Source organism: Staurois parvus, unplaced genomic scaffold (assembly GCF_062004578.1).
Source record: "Staurois parvus isolate SC_StPar_1 unplaced genomic scaffold, SC_StPar_1.0 ptg000884l, whole genome shotgun sequence".
Classification (NCBI taxonomy): domain Eukaryota; kingdom Metazoa; phylum Chordata; class Amphibia; order Anura; family Ranidae; genus Staurois; species Staurois parvus.
Genome location: NW_028318680.1, coordinates 2987501 through 3005000, shown reverse-complemented (window position 1 = coordinate 3005000; position 17500 = coordinate 2987501). Strand labels below are relative to the sequence as shown.

General features: G+C 57.0%; 3 non-coding genes and 3 pseudogenes across 3 annotated transcripts; 3 read left to right on the top strand and 3 right to left on the bottom strand.

Annotated features, from left to right (window-relative positions):
• Nucleotides 1-3862: 3862 nt before the first annotated feature.
• On the bottom strand, nucleotides 3863-3973 carry LOC149442706 (U2 spliceosomal RNA; annotated as a pseudogene).
• Nucleotides 3974-4346: 373 nt separating this feature from the next.
• On the top strand, nucleotides 4347-4453 carry LOC149442705 (U6 spliceosomal RNA). Its single transcript, XR_016307030.1, has one exon. It is a non-coding gene; the product is annotated as a U6 spliceosomal RNA (small nuclear RNA).
• Nucleotides 4454-10251: 5798 nt separating this feature from the next.
• LOC149442704 (U2 spliceosomal RNA) lies at nucleotides 10252-10457 on the bottom strand (annotated as a pseudogene).
• A 373-nt stretch (nucleotides 10458-10830) lies between these two features.
• Nucleotides 10831-10937, top strand: LOC149442703 (U6 spliceosomal RNA). Its single transcript, XR_016306810.1, has one exon. It is a non-coding gene; the product is annotated as a U6 spliceosomal RNA (small nuclear RNA).
• Nucleotides 10938-11485: 548 nt separating this feature from the next.
• Nucleotides 11486-11592, top strand: LOC149442702 (U6 spliceosomal RNA). The gene has a single exon (XR_016306809.1). It is a non-coding gene; the product is annotated as a U6 spliceosomal RNA (small nuclear RNA).
• Nucleotides 11593-17451: 5859 nt separating this feature from the next.
• The window catches only part of LOC149442701 (U2 spliceosomal RNA), a 111-nt pseudogene continuing 62 nt past the window's right edge, over nucleotides 17452-17500 (bottom strand).

Below are 17500 nucleotides of genomic sequence, written 5' to 3'. Positions count from 1 at the left end.
AGAGGTGAGAGAGGACAGCCTTGTCTGACCCCGGAGAGAACCGGGAAGGGGTCAGTCTTCCAGCCGTTCACCTGCACGGAACTACAGATGTCATTATACATGATGTCAACATATGAACAAAACATTTCCCCGAGACCAAACCTGCGCAGGGCTCTGCACATAAACCCATGGGAGACACGGTCAAAGGCCTTCTCCTGATCAAGACTGACCAGGGCCGCGTGCACACGGCGGTCCTTGATGTATTGGACCGTGTCCCGGACAAGCGCTAGGCTGTCCGCAATCCTGCGGCCAGGAATGCCACAAGTCTGATCCGGGTTGATGATCTGTCCGATGACAGCCTTCAGTCTGTTCGCCATGACCTTGGCGAGGATCTTGTAGTCCACGTTCAGAAGAGAGATGGGACGCCAATTTTTCAAGTCACATCTCTCCCCCTTACGCTTGTACAGGATCGTGATCATCCCCTCCCTCAACGAAGGAGGCATCTTGCCCTCCACCACCATCTCCTCGTACAGCTCGAGCAGGTCCGGGCCCACGAGATCCCACAGCGCTACATAAAGCTCCGCTGGGAGACCGTCGCAGCCCGGGGTCCTGCCTTGCCTAAAGGATTTAGCGGCAGAGTGCAGTTCCTCCAACGTCAAGGGGGCGTTGGTGGCCGACAAACCTGCAGGATCAATAGTGTTAGAGATACCTGACAAGAACCTGTCGGCCGCTTCCGAGTTCGTTTCTTTAGGAGAGTAGAGGTCGGAGTAGTAGTCGCTGACCACTTCCATCACGGCCTCCTTCCCCTTCTGGAGTGTTCCAGTCTTGTCACGCAGCTCCGACAGGGGTGTGTGTCCTGAGTGGAGTTTCCTGAAAAAGAAAGAGTTACACTTCTCACCTTTCTCGAGATGCTCCACTTTGGCACGGAAGACAATGTGCCTGGATTCTTCCTCAAAGTGCTTTTTCAAGCACTTCTTGGTGTCCTCCAGGTCTTGCCTCACGTCCCAGCCACAGTGGTGAAGGTCCTGCAGGGACTGCAGCTGACGCTGCAGCCTCCTGAGTTCCTTCCTCCTGGCACACACTTGCTGGCGTCCCCTGGCCTGAAAGAAGCTGCGCAGCTTGACTTTCACGAACTCCCACCAGTCGCTGACCTTAGGAAAGAAAGCCTTCTCCTCTCGCCAGGCACCGTAGATTTCCCTGAGCTCCGCTAGCAGTTCCTCATCGCCCAGCAGGGTGCAATTCAGCTTCCAGGAGCCTGGGCCCGGGGCAAAGCCCTCTCCCAGATCACCTTGAAAGTGAATGGCCCTGTGGTCAGAGAAAAAGCAGGGAACCATGGAGAACCCGCGGTGCCTGACTGCCCTGGAGGTGAGCACAAAGTCAATCCTGGAGCGCACGGATCCATCGGGGCGGCTCCATGAGTAGTTCACGGAACCGCGCCCCACGGATCCCACTGCGTCTCGCAGGGAAGCCTCTGCAATCATCTCCCGGAGCAGCTTCGAGGTGACGTCGAGTTTTGCGTATATGCTGGAGCTGCGCCCATCCTCCTCTATCGGACAGTTAAAGTCACCGCCGATTACTACTGCTCTCGTTGTGGCGAGTTGCGTCCGCAGGGTTTGGAAAAGTTCCAGCCGCGCGTTCTTCTCCGGGGGGGCGTACACGTTGATGAGCCTAACGGGCTCCCCCGCCCACGAACCATCTATGACCAGAAGGCGGCCACAGACGAGCTCATGGACGGAGTCAACAGTGAAACGTCCTCCCCGGATGAGAACCGCAACCCCTGCAGACTTGCAATCGCCACCCCCAGACCAGTAGGAGGGACCATGGGTCCACTGGGAGGACAAATGAGTGTACCTCCTCAGAGGGGGAAGTGCGCACTCCTGAAGCATGTACACATCACTCTGCTGTGTGGAAAGAAAGGTCAGCACAGTCTGCCTCCTAGACACGTCCTTTATGCTCCTCACATTAATGGAAAAGATAGATATCTCAGCCATCATGGGAAAGAGATGAAGGGGTTAGTCGGCAGGGGCTGTGCTTACCTCCCCTGGGGAGGGGGGGCGACCTCTGTGACCTCTGCAGCCTGACAGGTGTCCTGGCCCAGACCAATCTGATTGAGGACCTCGTTGAGGACCTCATTGAAGTCGGTGGAGAGATCTGGTTCCGACTGGGTCAGAGCCATCTCTTCCTCCACCTCTTCTTCCTCCAGCGTGTCGAGGTCCTCCCCCACGGGGTCGGGGCCTGCGGCATTCTGGAGGACGGCAGGCCGCTTGGTGGCAGAGGAGATGTCCTCCGCCGCCGGGCTAGCCTGCTCCTTCTTCCGCTTCCTGTACCCCGCCGCAGAGTTGCTGACAGGGGTGACAGGGGGAAGGGGCGGGAAGTCCTCCTGGGAGGACAGGTCCGGGGGGGGTGGGACCGGGGCAGGGGCAGGGGGGCAAGGGGGGGTAGGGGCAGGGGGACCAGGGGCCGAGGGGCCGGAGGCCGGGACAGAGGGACCAGGGGCAGTTGCAGGGGGGGGAGGGGCAGGGGGGCCGGGGGCAGGGGGGCCAGGGGCAGGGGGGGCAGTGGCAGGGGGACCAGGGGGGGGGGGGCCAGGGGCAGGGGCAGGGGGGCCAGGGGCGGGGGGGCCAGGGGCAGGGGCAGGGGGACCAGGGGCAGGGGGACCAGGGGCAGGGGGACCAGGGGCAGGGGTACCTGGGGTCTGGGGGGGGTTCCTCTTACCCGGGTCCTTTGGAGGCTTTTGTGGCGCTGGTTTGGTGGCCGGGCCCTTGCTCAGGGCCCCGGCGTACGTCCTGCTTCTTTCTGGGCAGTCTCTGTAGACGTGCTCGGACCGTCCACAGAGGTTGCAGGTTCTGGACCTTGGGCAATCCTTGGTCTCGTGACCTGCAGACCTACAGAACCTACAAGAAAGCACACTGCATTCCTTACCCTCGTGCCCCGGCTGGCCGCACCTGCGGCATGACTGGGGTAGGTCTGGGTAGTGTAGGAGTCCTGATGACGATCCCAGGGAGAAGCACTGTTGCAGGTGTTGGAGATCTCCAGCGGGACGATCTCTTAGTAGCCTGCAAAACACAGCCCACTTACCAGTCCAGAAGCCGTTGGTGTCTAGTATCCGGACTGGGTCCTTCAACACGACACAAAACCTTTGTAGGTAGGTGGCGATGTCTCTGCCGGGGACGTGAGGGTTCCTCATGGACACCGTGATCCTTCTTTCGTCCCTTTGAATGGGAGAGTTCGCAGTGAACTTTCGGAAGAGGGAGTCGGGTCCAGCGGTCTTCACTGCCTCCCAGTACCTTCTGCACACCTGTAGGGAGACAAATGTGACAAGGAACAAACCTTTCACAAAGGACTGCACCGACAGGGTCTCTGCCTTGCTGAATCCTTGTTCAAGGATCATTTTCTTGCCAAAGACTTCCGGGGTCATCTCCGGGATTCTGCCTTCCACCTCTTTCAGCCGCAGCACGACTGTCTGCTTCATCCAGGGCTCCAAGGGAGGGAGACCGTCTGCAGGGCCGGAACGGTCTGGGGTGGAGGTGGAGGCGGAGGGGGCTTCTCCCGGGGTCTTGGCGGGAGCGGCGTTCTGTGGCTTCTTCACGGTCTGTTTCTTCCCCATCTTGGCGCAGAGGAGTTCTCAGGAGGGCTTCCCAGAGATCTTGGTCGGGTTCCTTCTCCTTCTTCCTCGGCGGCTTCACTCTCGCTTGCTTAGCCTTTGAAAAGGCTATTGAGCGTCTACTGCCCGGAGGTAGTAACGCAGAGTGAACAAGGGGGGGAAGATCACAAACTCGTTCTGTGTGGGGGCTAAGCCTCAAACCCAATAGCACCAAGTAGGTGAAGCCGAATTTAATCGACGATCCTACAAGGCCGAGAAGAGGGTACCCCACACAGACCAAAAGGCTTGGATAGATACAAGTGTTTCTCAACGTCCTAGCTGGAAGCCGGGACACCCCTAAAGGCAAGGTCGATACTACACTTGATCTTAGCCAAAAGGCCGAGAAGCGATAACCTTCAGGACAGGTGTTTGCCTTTTTTTCCTTCTCTCCTGAATTCGGCTGATTTGGCAGTTCGACCGCAGCTGCTGTCACTTTCTGCCCTCTCTGGCCAAACAAGGGGAAGTCTGCCTCTGCTGACTGATCAGCATAATTTATTCGCCTTCGGTGCTAATGGCAAAGCAGCTGATGGAAAATCCTGAGCTTTCCGAGCAGCAAGCTCCATTTTCGGTCAAAGTCTTGTTTGGCTCCGTCTCGTTTGTCCTGAAGCTTTCCAAAGACTCTGTGCTCCGAAAGCAGATTGGAAGCTCATGCGCCACTCTCCCTAAAATGCCGGTAGGAAAAGGGCACGCGGTATATAACTGCTTCGGCCGCCGCTCCAGCTCTGTGCTCGCTTCGGCAGCACATATACTAAAATTGGAACGATACAGAGAAGATTAGCATGGCCCCTGCGCAAGGATGACACGCAAATTCGTGAAGCATTCCATATTTATTGCCGCTCTCATCTGGAAAGAAGTGGAGCCGCTCAGCCATTTACCCTTTGACGGTAAGGCCTGAAAAGCTTCATGCTGCCGCAGGGATCTGCTGGCATGACGTATCCTTATTTCAGGAGCCGAGCGGCAGTGTTCTTTGGCAACCTTCTTTTCTACACATCTCCGGCTTTTCTTTGACCTTCAGGACAGGTTTTTGATTGAAAAGATACTTTTATTGCAGAAGCATCAAAAACAACATGTTACGTGTAATCGGGGTACATCTCACCCTGTACTGCGACGCAGCGCACCACATAGCAATACAGTTCCAAACATACGATAAATACATTCAGGCAAATAAATACACTCGCTCAGCGGTATGATGCCTGACGTGATGTGCACAGAAGATGAATCCCCCGGATCACCACGTCATGCATGACGCCGCTTACCCCAAAAACTGTAGCATCCTAATACAATATACATTTCCTAGTCACTATGTCATGCACGAAAACGGTAACTGAAAAACACTATCAACAATAGGCATCGGGTGTGGGGGGGGGGGGGGGAGGGGAGGGAAGGGGGGAAACACAGGCCCGAAGCTTTATTGAAGGGACAAAGACACGCAAGGGGGAGTAGGGGGAAGGGGGAAATCTTCAGACGTCCTCTTCCTCCTTAAAGTCCAACAAGGAATAGTCTCTGAGCAGACTGAGGATCAGTCTGCGGCAGTCCTCAATGGACATCCTCTCCCGCTGGTGGATGAGGCGCTTTCTGGCGCACCATAAAGCGTCCTTAAAACAGCACAGCACCCGCCAGGCGCCGTCAATGTCCTCCAAAGAAAAAGTTCCACAGAACAGTCCATTCAACACCCCAAAGTGAGTGATGGCTGTCTGTGGTACAAAGTCCTTGAGTTCAGGTTCCAGGGCCCCCAACAGGGCCTGAGCAGATGAGCACTCCCAGAAAACGTGGTAAGACGTTTCCTCATGGATGATGCAGAAGGGGCAGTGTCTGTATCTGCTCAGGTTCCTGGCATGCATAAATGTCCTGAGAGGCAGTCCCCCCTGGATAGCCATCCATGCCAGGTCTTTGTGCCTGTTGGTGAGGATGTTGGAAGAAACATTCCTCCAGACCACCTTGCAGGTGTCTGAAGGCAGGCCTGGAACCGACTCCAAAATGTCGCTGGCTCGGATGAGCTTGTAGATCGTCTTTGGCTTCCACAAGTCCGGCTTGACTCCCTGCAGCCCTTGCTCCCTGATGAACTTGAAGGTATCCAAGTAGAACCAAGGAGTGTCCCAGTTGTAGGGGATGGAACTATCCCAAGTGTCCCACCCCAGGGACCTCCAGAGAGGCAACAGGAAGAAGCGAGACATTGCGTTCCCGCCAGAGTCCATAGTCCGTCTTGGCAAAGTTCTGCGGACGCAGTTGCAAGCAAAGAACACCCTCAGCTGGGTGGCGATGTCGGGCACGCCCTTACCGCCCTTGAGGGGTTCCTTGAACATGACTGCCCGCTTCACTCTGTCCATCTTGGAGCCCCAGATGAAGTGAAACACCGCCCTGGTGATGGCCTTGCAGGTGTTGACCCGGGGGGGCCAGGCCTGGGCGAGGTACTGCAACACAGGGAGAATCTCGCTGCGGAGTACCAGTGTCTTCCCTTCGATGGTGAGGTCTCTGAGGCTCCAGAGTCCAAACTTTTGGCGCATCTTGGCCAGTCTCTCCTCCCAAGACTTCAGGGCTGCGCCCTCGGCACCAAACCAAACTCCCAGAATCTTCATGAAGTCTGTCTTGATGCCAAAGGGCATGGATGCAGAAGAAGGCAGGAACCACTTTCCGAAGAGCATGACTTCCGACTTCCCGCAGTTGACCTTTGCCCCCGAAGCTTGGCCGAAGTCCTCGCAGGTCTGGACGAGCAGGTCGATGGAGCGCTGGTTGGCACAGAACACCGTCACGTCGTCCATGTAGAGCGAGCACTTCACTTCCCGTCTGTCTGGTCCCGGTGCGGTGATTCCCCCGATCTCTGGATTCCGTCTGATGCATTCGGCGAAGAGCTCTATACAGCAAACAAAAAGCAGAGGTGAGAGAGGACAGCCTTGTCTGACCCCGGAGAGAACCGGGAAGGGGTCAGTCTTCCAGCCGTTCACCTGCACGGAACTACAGATGTCATTATACATGATGTCAACATATGAACAAAACATTTCCCCAAGACCAAACCTGCGCAGGGCTCTGCACATAAACCCATGGGAGACACGGTCAAAGGCCTTCTCCTGATCAAGACTGACCAGGGCCGCGTGCACATGGCGGTCCTTGATGTATTGGACCGTGTCCCGGACAAGCGCTAGGCTGTCCGCAATCCTGCGGCCAGGAATGCCACAAGTCTGATCCGGGTTGATGATCTGTCCGATGACAGCCTTCAGTCTGTTCGCCATGACCTTGGCGAGGATCTTGTAGTCCACGTTCAGAAGAGAGATGGGACGCCAATTTTTCAAGTCACATCTCTCCCCCTTACGCTTGTACAGGATCGTGATCATCCCCTCCCTCAACGAAGGAGGCATCTTGCCCTCCACCACCATCTCCTCGTACAGCTCGAGCAGGTCCGGGCCCACGAGATCCCACAGCGCTACATAGAGCTCCGCTGGGAGACCGTCGCAGCCCGGGGTCCTGCCTTGCCTAAAGGATTTAGCGGCAGAGTGCAGCTCCTCCAACGTCAAGGGGGCGTTGGTGGCCGACAAACCTGCAGGATCAATAGTGTTAGAGATACCTGACAAGAACCTGTCGGCCGCTTCCGATTTTGTTTCTTTGGGGGAGTAGAGGTCGGAGTAGTAGTCGCTGACCACTTCCATCACGGCCTCCTTCCCCTTCTGGAGTGTTCCAGTCTTGTCACGCAGCTCCGACAGGGGTGTGTGTCCTGAGTGGAGTTTCCTGAAAAAGAAAGAGTTACACTTCTCACCTTTCTCGAGATGCTCCACCTTGGCACGGAAGACAATGTGCCTGGATTCTTCCTCAAAGTGCTTTTTCAAGCACTTCTTGGTGTCCTCCAGGTCTTGCCTCACGTCCCAGCCACAGTGATGAAGGTCCTGCAGGGACTGCAGCTGACGCTGCAGCCTCCTGAGTTCCTTCCTCCTGGCACACACTTGCTGGCGTCCCCTGGCCTGAAAGAAGCTGCGCAGCTTGACTTTCACGAACTCCCACCAGTCGCTGACCTTAGGAAAGAAAGACTTCTCCTCTCGCCAGGCACCGTAGATTTCCCTGAGCTCCGCTAGCAGTTCCTCATCGCCCAGCAGGGTGCAATTCAGCTTCCAGGAGCCTGGGCCCGGGGCAAAGCCCTCTCCCAGATCACCTTGAAAGTGAATGGCCCTGTGGTCAGAGAAAAAGCAGGGAACCATGGAGAACCCGCGGTGCCTGACTGCCCTGGAGGTGAGCACAAAGTCAATCCTGGAGCGCACAGATCCATCGGGGCGGCTCCATGAGTAGTTCACGGAACCGCGCCCCACGGATCCCACTGCGTCTCGCAGGGAGGCCTCTGCAATCATCTCCCGGAGCAGCTTCGAGGTGGCGTCGAGTTTTGCGTACATGCTGGAGCTGCGCCCATCCTCCTCTATCGGACAGTTAAAATCACCGCCGATTACTACTGTTCTCGTTGTGGCGAGTTGCGTCCGCAGGGTTTGGAAAAGTTCCAGCCGCGCGTTCTTCTCCGGGGGAGCGTACACGTTGATGAGCCTAACGGGCTCCCCCGCCCACGAACCATCTATGACCAGAAGGCGGCCACAGACGAGCTCATGGACGGAGTCAACAGTGAAACGTCTTCCCCTGATAAGAACCGCAACCCCTGCGGACTTGCAATCGCCACCCCCAGACCAGTAGGAGGGACCATGGGTCCACTGGGAGGACAAATGAGTGTACCTCCTCAGAGGGGGAAGTGCGCACTCCTGAAGCATGTACACATCACTCTGCTGTGTGGAAAGAAAGGTCAGCACAGTCTGCCTCCTAGACACGTCCTTTATGCTCCTCACATTAATGGAAAAGATAGATATCTCAGCCATCATGGGAAAGAGATGAAGGGGTTAGTCGGCAGGGGCTGTGCTTACCTCCCCTGGGGAGGGGGGGCGACCTCTGTGACCTCTGCAGCCTGACAGGTGTCCTGGCCCAGACCAATCTGATTAAGGACCTCGTTGAGGACCTCATTGAAGTCGGTGGAGAGATCTGGCTCCGACTGGGTCAGAGCCATCTCTTCCTCCACCTCTTCTTCCTCCAGCGTGTCGAGGTCCTCCCCCACGGGGTCGGGGCCTGCGGCATTCTGGAGGACGGCAGGCCGCTTGGTGGCAGAGGAGGTGTCCTCCGCCGCTGGGCTGGCCTGCTCCTTCTTCCGCTTCCTGTACCCCGCCGCAGAGTTGCTGACAGGGGTGACAGGGGGAAGGGGCGGGAAGTCCTCCTGGGAGGACAGGTCCGGGGGGGGTGGGACCGGGGCAGGGGCAGGGGGGCAAGGGGGGGTAGGGGCAGGGGGACCAGGGGCCGAGGGGCCGGGGGCCGGGACAGAGGGACCAGGGGCAGGGGCAGGGGGGCCAGGGGCAGGGGGACCAGGGGCAGGGGGGCCAGGGGCAGGGGGACCAGGGGCAGGGGGACCAGGGGCAGGGGGACCAGGGGCAGGGGCAGGGGGGCCGGGGGCGTGGGGGCCAGGGGCAGGGGCAGGGGGACCAGGGGCAGGGGGACCAGGGGCAGGGGTACCTGGGGCCTGGGGGGGGTTCCTCTTACCCGGGTCCTTTGGAGGCTTTTGTGGCGCTGGTTTGGTGGCCGGGCCCTTGCTCAGGGCCCCGGCGTACGTCCTGCTTCTTTCTGGGCAGTCTCTGTAGACGTGCTCGGACCGTCCACAGAGGTTGCAGGTTCTGGACCTTGGGCAATCCTTGGTCTCGTGACCTGCAGACCTACAGAACCTACAAGAAAGCACACTGCATTCCTTACCCTCGTGCCCCGGCTGGCCGCACTTGCGGCATGACTGGGGTAGGTCTGGGTAGTGTAGGAGTCCTGATGACGATCCCAGGGAGAAGCATTGTTGCAGGTGTTGGAGATCTCCAGCGGGACGATCTCTTAGTAGCCTGCAAAACACAGCCCACTTACCAGTCCAGAAGCCGTTGGTGTCTAGTATCCGGACTGGGTCCTTCAACACGACACAAAACCTTTGGAGGTAGGTGGCTATGTCTCTGCCGGGGACGTGAGGGTTCCTCATAGACACCGTGATCCTTCTTTCGTCCCTTTGAATGGGAGAGTTCGCAGCGAACTTTCGGAAGAGGGAGTCGGGTCCAGCGGTCTTCACTGCCTCCCAGTACCTTCTGCACACCTGTAGGGAGACAAATGTGACAAGGAACAAACCTTTCACGAATGACTGCACCGACAGGGTCTCTGCTTTGCTAAATCCTTGTTCAAGGATCATTTTCTTGCCAAAGAATTCCGGGGTCATCTCCGGGATTCTGCCGTCCACCTCTTTCAGCCGCAGCACGACTGTCTGCTTCATCCAGGGCTCCAAGGGAGGGAGACCGTCTGCAGGGCCGGAGCGGTCTGGGGTGGAGGTGGAGGCGGAGGGGGCTTCTCCCGGGGTCTTGGCGGTGGTGGCGTTCTGTGGCTTCTTCACGGTCTGTTTCTTCCCCATCTTGGCGCAGAGGAGTTCTCAGGAGGGCTTCCCAGAGATCTTGGTCGGGTTCCTTCTCCTTCTTCTTCCTCGGCGGCTTCACTCTCGCTTGCTTAGCCTTTGAAAAGGCTATTGAGCGTCTACTGCCCGGAGGTAGTAACGCAGAGTGAACAAGGGGGGGGGGAAGATCACAAACTCGTTCTGTGTGGGGGCTAAGCCTCAAACCCAATAGCAGCAAGTAGGTGAAGCCGAATTTAATCGACGATCCTACAAGGCCGAGAAGAGGGTACCCCACACAGACCAAATGGCTTGGATAGATGCAAGTGTTTCTCAACGTCCTAGCTGGAAGCCGGGGCACCCCTAAAGGCAAGGTCGATACTACACTTGATCTTAGCCAAAAGGCCGAGAAGCGATAACCTTCAGGACAGGTGTTTGCCTTTTTTTCCTTCTCTCCTGAATTCGGCTGATTTGGCAGTTCGACCGCAGCTGCTGTCACTTTCTGCCCTCTCTGGCCAAACAAGGGGAAGTCTGCCTCTGCTGACTGATCAGCATAATTTATTCGCCTTCGGTGCTAATGGCAAAGCAGCTGATGGAAAATCCTGAGCTTTCCGAGCAGCAAGCTCCATTTTCGGTCAAAGTCTTGTTTGGCTCCGTCTCGTTTGTCCTGAAGCTTTCCAAAGACTCTGTGCTCCGAAAGCAGATTGGAAGCTCATTCGCCACTCTCCCTAAGATGCCGGTAGGAAAAGGGCGCGCGGTATATAACTGCTTCGGCCGCCGCTCCAGCTCTGTGCTCGCTTCGGCAGCACATATACTAAAATTGGAACGATACAGAGAAGATTAGCATGGCCCCTGCGCAAGGATGACACGCAAATTCGTGAAGCGTTCCATATTTATTGCCGCTCTCATCTGGAAAGAAGTGGAGCCGCTCAGCCATTTACCCTTTGACGGTAAGGCCTGAAAAGCTTCATGCTGCCGCAGGGATCTGCTGGCATGACGTATCCTTATTTCAGGAGCCGAGCGGCAGTGTTCTTTGGCAACCTTCTTTCCTACACACCTCCGGCTTTTCTTTGACCTTCAGGACAGGTGTTTGCCTTTTTTTCCTTCTCTCCTGAATTCGGCTGATTTGGCAGTTCGACCGCAGCTGCTGTCACTTTCTGCCCTCTCTGGCCAGACAACGGGAAGTCTGCCTCTGCTGACTGATCAGCATAATTTATTCGCCTTCGGTGCTAATGGCAAAGCAGCTGATGGAAAATCCTGAGCTTTCCGAACAGCAAGCTCCATTTTCGGTCAAAGTCTTGTTTGGCTCCGTCTCGTTTGTCCTGAAGCTTTCCAAAGACTCTGTGCTCCGAAAGCAGATTGGAAGCTCATGCGCCACTCTCCCTAAGATGCCGGTAGGAAAAGGGCGCGCGGTATATAACTGCTTCGGCCGCCGCTCCAGCTCTGTGCTCGCTTCGGCAGCACATATACTAAAATTGGAACGATACAGAGAAGATTAGCATGGCCCCTGCGCAAGGATGACACGCAAATTCGTGAAGCGTTCCATATTTATTGCCGCTCTCATCTGGAAAGAAGTGGAGCCGCTCAGCCATTTACCCTTTGACGGTAAGGCCTGAAAAGCTTCATGCTGCCGCAGGGATCTGCTGGCATGACGTATCCTTATTTCAGGAGCCGAGCGGCAGTGTTCTTTGGCAACCTTCTTTTCTACACATCTCCGGCTTTTCTTTGACCTTCAGGACAGGTACTTTTATTGCAGAAGCATCAAAAACAACATGTTACGTGTAATCGGGGTACATCTCACCCTGTACTGCGACGCAGCGCACCACATAGCAATACAGTTCCAAACATACGATAAATACATTCAGGCAAATAAATACATTCGCTCAGCGGTATGATGCCTGACGTGATGTGCACAGAGGATGAATCCCCCGGATCACCACGTCATGCATGACGCCGCTTACCCCAAAAACTGTAGCATCCTAATACAATATACATTTCCTAGTCACTATGTCATGCACGAAAGCGATAACTGAAAAACACTATCAACAATAGGCATCGGGTGTGTGGGGGGGGGGGGGGGAGGGGAGGGGGAAACACAGGCCCGAAGCTTTATTGAAGGGACAAAGACACGCAAGGGGGAGTAGGGGGAAGGGGGAAATCTTCAGACGTCCTCTTCCTCCTTAAAGTCCAACAAGGAATAGTCTCTGAGCAGACTGAGGATCAGTCTGCGGCAGTCCTCAATGGACATCCTCTCCCGCTGGTGGATGAGGCGCTTTCTGGCGCACCATAAAGCGTCCTTAAAACAGCACAGCACCCGCCAGGCGCCGTCAATGTCCTCCAAAGAAAAAGTTCCACAGAATAGTCCATTCAACACCCCAAAGTGAGTGATGGCTGTCTGTGGCACAAAGTCCTTGAGTTCAGGTTCCAGGGCTCCCAACAGGGCCTGAGCAAATGAGCACTCCCAGAAAACGTGGTAAGACGTTTCCTCATGGATGATGCAGAAGGGGCAGTGTCTGTATCTGCTCAGGTTCCTGGCATGCATAAATGTCCTGAGAGGCAGTCCCCCCTGGATAGCCATCCATGCCAGGTCTTTGTGCCTGTTGGTGAGGATGTTGGAAGAAACATTCCTCCAGACCACCTTGCAGGTGTCTGAAGGCAGGCCTGGAACCGACTCCAAAATGTCGCTGGCTCGGATGAGCTTGTAGATCGTCTTTGGCTTCCACAAGTCCGGCTTGACTCCCTGCAGCCCTTGCTCCCTGATGAACTTGAAGGTATCCAAGTAGAACCAAGGAGTGTCCCAGTTGTAGGGGATGGAACTATCCCAAGTGTCCCACCCCAGGGACCTCCAGAGAGGCAACAGGAAGAAGCGAGACATTGCGTTCCTGCCAGAGTCCGTAGTCCGTCTTGGCAAAGTTCTGCGGACGCAGTTGCAAGCAAAGAACACCCTCAGCTGGGTGGCGATGTCGGGCACGCCCTTACCGCCCTTGAGGGGTTCCTTGAACATGACTGCCCGCTTCACTCTGTCCATCTTGGAGCCCCAGATGAAGTGAAACACCGCCCTGGTGATGGCCTTGCAGGTGTTGACCCGGGGGGGCCAGGCCTGGGCGAGGTACTGCAACACAGGGAGAATCTCGCTGCGGAGTACCAGTGTCTTCCCTTCGATGGTGAGGTCTCTGAGGCTCCAGAGTCCAAACTTTTGGCGCATCTTGGCCAGTCTCTCCTCCCAAGACTTCAGGGCTGCGCCCTCGGCACCAAACCAAACTCCCAAAATCTTCATGAAGTCTGTCTTGATGCCAAAGGGCATGGATGCAGAAGAAGGCAGGAACCACTTCCCGAAGAGCATGACTTCCGACTTCCCGCAGTTGACCTTTGCCCCCGAAGCTTGGCCGAAGTCCTCGCAGGTCTGGACGAGCAGCTCGATGGAGCGCTGATTGGCACAGAACACCGTCACGTCGTCCATGTAGAGCGAGCACTTCACTTCCCGTCTGTCTGGTCCCGGTGCGGTGATTCCCCCGATCTCTGGATTCCGTCTGATGCATTCGGCGAAGAGCTCTATACAGCAAACAAAAAGCAGAGGTGAGAGAGGACAGCCTTGTCTGACCCCGGAGAGAACCGGGAAGGGGTCAGTCTTCCAGCCGTTCACCTGCACGGAACTACAGATGTCATTATACATGATGTCAACATATGAACAAAACATTTCCCCGAGACCAAACCTGCGCAGGGCTCTGCACATAAACCCATGGGAGACACGGTCAAAGGCCTTCTGATCGAGACTGACCAGGGCCGCGTGCACACGGCGGTCCTTGATGTATTGGACCGTGTCCCGGACAAGCGCTAGGCTGTCCGCAATCCTGCGGCCAGGAATGCCACAAGTCTGATCCGGGTTGATGATCTGTCCGATGACAGCCTTCAGTCTGTTCGCCATGACCTTGGCGAGGATCTTGTAGTCCACGTTCAGAAGAGAGATGGGACGCCAATTTTTCAAGTCACATCTCTCCCCCTTACGCTTGTACAGGATCGTGATCATCCCCTCCCTCAACGAAGGAGGCATCTTGCCCTCCACCACCATCTCCTCGTAAAGCTCGAGCAGGTCCGGGCCCACGAGATCCCACAGCGCTACATAGAGCTCCGCTGGGAGACCGTCGCAGCCCGGGGTCCTGCCTTGCCTAAAGGATTTAGCGGCAGAGTGCAGTTCCTCCAACGTCAAGGGGGCGTTGGTGGCCGACAAACCTGCAGGATCAATAGCGTTAGAGATACCTGAGAAGAACCTGTCGGCCGCTTCCGAGTTTGTTTCTTTGGGGGAGTAGAGGTCGGTGTAGTAGTCGCTGACCACTTCCATCACGGCCTCCTTCCCCTTCTGGAGTGTTCCGGTCTTGTCACGCAGCTCAGACAGGGGTGTGTGTCCTGAGTGGAGTTTCCTGAAAAAGAAAGAGTTGCACTTCTCACCTTTCTCGAGATGCTCCACCTTGGCACGGAAGACAATGTGCCTGGATTCTTCCTCAAAGTGCTTTTTCAAGCACTTCTTGGTGTCCTCCAGGTCTTGCCTCACGTCCCAGCCACAGTGATGAAGGTCCTGCAGGGACTGCAGCTGACGCTGCAGCCTCCTGAGTTCCTTCCTCCTGGCACACACTTGCTGGCGTCCCCTGGCCTGAAAGAAGCTGCGCAGCTTGACTTTCACGAACTCCCACCAGTCGCTTACCTTAGGAAAGAAAGACTTCTCCTCTCGCCAGGCACCGTAGGTTTCCCTGAGCTCCTCTAGCAGTTCCTCATCGTCCAGCAGGGTGCAATTCAGCTTCCAGGAGCCTGGGCCCGGGGCAAAGCCCTCTCCCAGATCGCCTTGAAAGTGAATGGCCCTGTGGTCAGAGAAAAAGCAGGGAACCATGGAGAACCCGCGGTGCCTGACTGCCCTGGAGGTGAGCACAAAGTCAATCCTGGAGCGCACAGATCCATCGGGGCGGCTCCATGAGTAATTCACGGAACCGCGCCCCACGGATCCCACTGCGTCTCGCAGGGAAGCCTCCGCAATCATCTCCCGGAGCAGCTTCGAGGTGGTGTCGAGTTTTGCGTACATGCTGGAGCTGCGCCCATCCTCCTCTATCGGACAGTTAAAATCACCGCCGATTACTACTGTTCTCGTTGTGGCGAGTTGCGTCCGCAGGGTTTGGAAAAGTTCCAGCCGCGCGTTCTTCTCCGGGGGGGCGTACACGTTGATGAGCCTAACGGGCTCCCCCGCCCACGAACCGTCTATGACCAGAAGGCGGCCACAGACGAGCTCATGGACGGAGTCAACAGTGAAACGTCCTCCCCTGATAAGAACCGCGACCCCTGCGGACTTGCAATCGCCACCCCCAGACCAGTAGGAGGGACCGTGGGTCCACTGGGAGGACAAATGAGTGTACCTCCTCAGAGGGGGAAGTGCACACTCCTGAAGCATGTACACATCACTCTGCTGAGTGGAAAGAAAGGTCAGCACAGTCTGCCTCCTAGACACATCCTTGATGCTCCTCACATTAATGGAAAAGATAGATATCTCAGCCATCATGGGAAAGAGATGAAGGGGTTAGTCGGCAGGGGCTGTGCTTACCTCCCCTGGGGAGGGGGGGCGACCTCTGTGACTTCTGCAGCCTGACAGGTGTCCTGGCCCAGACCAATCTGATTGAGGACCTCGTTGAGGACCTCATCGAAGTCGGTGGAGAGATCTGGGTCCAACTGGGTCAGAGCCATCTCTTCTTCCACCTCTTCTTCCTCTAGCGTGTCGAGGTCTTCCCCCACGGGGTCGGGACCTGCGACATTCTGGAGGACGGCAGGCCGCTTGGTGGCAGAGGAGGGGTCCTCCGCCGCTGGGCTAGCCTGCTCCTTCTTCCGCTTCCTGTATCCCGTCGCAGAGTTGCTGACAGGGGTGACAGGGGGAAGGGGCGGGAAGTCCTCCTGTGAGGACAGGTCAGGGGGGGGTGGAACTGGGCCCGGGGCAGGGGGCCCAGGGGCAGGGGGCCCAGGGGCAGGGGGACCAGGGGCAGGGGGCCCAGGGGCAGGGGACCCAGGGGCAGGGGGCCCAGGGGCAGGGGGCCCAGGGGCGAGGGGGGCCAGGGGTAGGGGCGGGGGGGCCAGGGGCAGGGGCAGGGGGACCTGGGGCAGGGGGGCCTGGGGCAGGGGGACCCGGGGCAGGGGGACCTGGGGCAGGGGGACCAGGGGCAGGGGGACCAGGGGCAGGGGCACCTGGGGCCTGGGGGGGGTTCCTCTTACCCGGGTCCTTTGGGGGCTTCTGTGGCGCTGGTTTGGTGGCCGGGCCCTTGCTCAGGGCCCCGGCGTACGTCCTGCTTCTTTCTGGGCAGTCTCTGTAGACGTGCTCTGACTGTCCACAGAGGTTGCAGGTTCTGGACCTTGGGCAATCCTTGGTCTCGTGACCTGCAGACCTACAGAACCTACAAGAAAGCACACTGCATTCCTTACCCTCGTGCCCCGGCTGGCCGCACCTGCGGCATGACTGGGGTAGGTCTGGGTAGTGTAGGAGTCCTGATGACGATCCCAGGGAGAAGCACTGTTGCAGGTGTTGGAGATCTCCAGCGGGACGATCTCTTAGTAGCCTGCAAAACACAGCCCACTTACCAGTCCAGAAGCCGTTGGTGTCTAGTATCCGGACTGGGTCCTTCAACACGACACAAAACCTTTGGAGGTAGGTGGCGATGTCTCTGCCGGGGACGTGAGGGTTCCTCATGGACACCGTGATCCTTCTTTCGTCCCTTTGAATGGGAGAGTTCGCAGTGAACTTTCGGAAGAGGGAGTCGGGTCCAGCGGTCTTCACTGCCTCCCAGTACCTTCTGCACACCTGTAGGGAGACAAATGTGACAAGGAACAAACCTTTCACAAAGGACTGCACCGACAGGGTCTCTGCCTTGCTGAATCCTTGTTCAAGGATCATTTTCTTGCCAAAGACTTCCGGGGTCATCTCCGGGATTCTGCCTTCCACCTCTTTCAGCCGCAGCACGACTGTCTGCTTCATCCAGGGCTCCAAGGGAGGGAGACCGTCTGCAGGGCCGGAACGGTCTGGGGTGGAGGTGGAGGCGGAGGGGGCTTCTCCCGGGGTCTTGGCGGGAGCGGCGTTCTGTGGCTTCTTCACGGTCTGTTTCTTCCCCATCTTGGCGCAGAGGAGTTCTCAGGAGGGCTTCCCAGAGATCTTGGTCGGGTTCCTTCTCCTTCTTCCTCGGCGGCTTCACTCTCGCTTGCTTAGCCTTTGAAAAGGCTATTGAGCGTCTACTGCCCGGAGGTAGTAACGCAGAGTGAACAAGGGGGGGAAGATCACAAACTCGTTCTGTGTGGGGGCTAAGCCTCAAACCCAATAGCACCAAGTAGGTGAAGCCGAATTTAATCGACGATCCTACAAGGCCGAGAAGAGGGTACCCCACACAGACCAAAAGGCTTGGATAGATACAAGTGTTTCTCAACGTCCTAGCTGGAAGCCG